This window comes from Mus pahari, chromosome 5 (genome assembly GCF_900095145.1).
Source record: "Mus pahari chromosome 5, PAHARI_EIJ_v1.1, whole genome shotgun sequence".
In the NCBI taxonomy this organism is placed as follows: domain Eukaryota; kingdom Metazoa; phylum Chordata; class Mammalia; order Rodentia; family Muridae; genus Mus; species Mus pahari.
In genome coordinates this window covers 34,046,022-34,047,462 of record NC_034594.1, presented here as the reverse complement: position 1 = coordinate 34,047,462, position 1,441 = coordinate 34,046,022, and positions in this window count along the sequence as shown.

Sequence of the window (1,441 nt, the reverse complement as noted above, 5' to 3'; positions counted from 1 at the left end):
AGAGAGAGAGAGAGAGAGAGAGAGAGAGAGAGAGAGAGAGAGAGAATATACAGTTTATAAATGGTAGCAGATATAACACTCATGGTTCCATTGCCACAATCAAATCACAAAGGCACTCACTGTCATCAGATTTCTATTTATCTCTTTTGCCCAATACTTCATTCACTCAAAGGATTGGCTCATGTAAATGTAAATCGTTCTATTATCTGACATATTTCAAGTCTGAGTTTTCAGTTACTACCAAATAACATTATCAAAAAACTATTTCAAAGGAAGAACCACTGGAAAAACCAAACAAACAAAAACAAAAACCCAAGCCCACAGATCACATAGTTCATTGTATGTGTTGAGGTCTTTTGGGACTTATGTAATGAAACCATGTAAGTAAGGGCTTGTGTTCTTAAGTGATGGGTTGTGAAGTTACCAAGGGTAAGAATTTGCATCCCCCTTAAGAAGTGATAGCTTATAAATTCATCTTAAACACATAACCCATGGTGTTCTCTCATGATACCGTCAAGGGAAATTATTAACCAAGTCATTTCTCAACTTTAAGTAATCCTCTAATGGAAGAGAACTGAACGTGGTCATTTATTTCAGCTTTATTGAAATATTAGTCTCCTCCCAAATTAATTATCTTTATTGAGTTTTTAGATAGTAAAAAATTGCATTCCATTCTATCAGCTAGCTCCAGCTTTTCATCAAATTAAAGAGCAGAAGCCTTACTTCCCTTGAAACACTTTTTGCACAGTGCTATAAATGCAAGAGACTGCATAATATAGCAATTGCAAAGTAATTAATTCACTCTGGGAACCTCTGAAGCTATCTTTCTCCCTCTCTGGTATCCACTGGAGGGAATACTCTGGGATTACATATCTCCATAAAGGCAATGCATATCCTTGTTCTTTTGTCTATAAATCATCTGCCATGGGGGTAAAGTGGTTTCCATCTAAGTGGGGAGGATGGAAATGGCAGGAATGTTGTCTTGGCTTCACTCCTAAGATTCAGTTTTCAAAAGATGATAGGTAAATGGGACTTGCCCAAACATAGCAGAGAGATGACTGGACTGCCAAAAGAAATGCCTGTTCTAATTCCAGCATGCTTGGTACTGTGCTAAATCCTCTGTAAGTGTCTAATCTTCCAACAACCTCTGTGGGTTGATACAATATTACCCCAGTAGTGGGTTGGCCTCATGCTGCTTGTATTCTAATGCTAATTTGGGGACCCCAAGACTGGTTGCCCCAGAGACTAGAGAGTCCTTATATAACCCTGCCCCCAAATTATTTCTCGTTGATAAATAAAGATGCCAACAGCTAATAGCTGGGCAGAAGAGACACCGGTGGAGATTAGGTTTCATAGGCTTGGGGTTGGAGGAGGTAGAGTGTCCCGCGCTACCTTCTCGCCAGCAAGAAAAGACGCGGCACACAAACAGGATCCTTCTGCA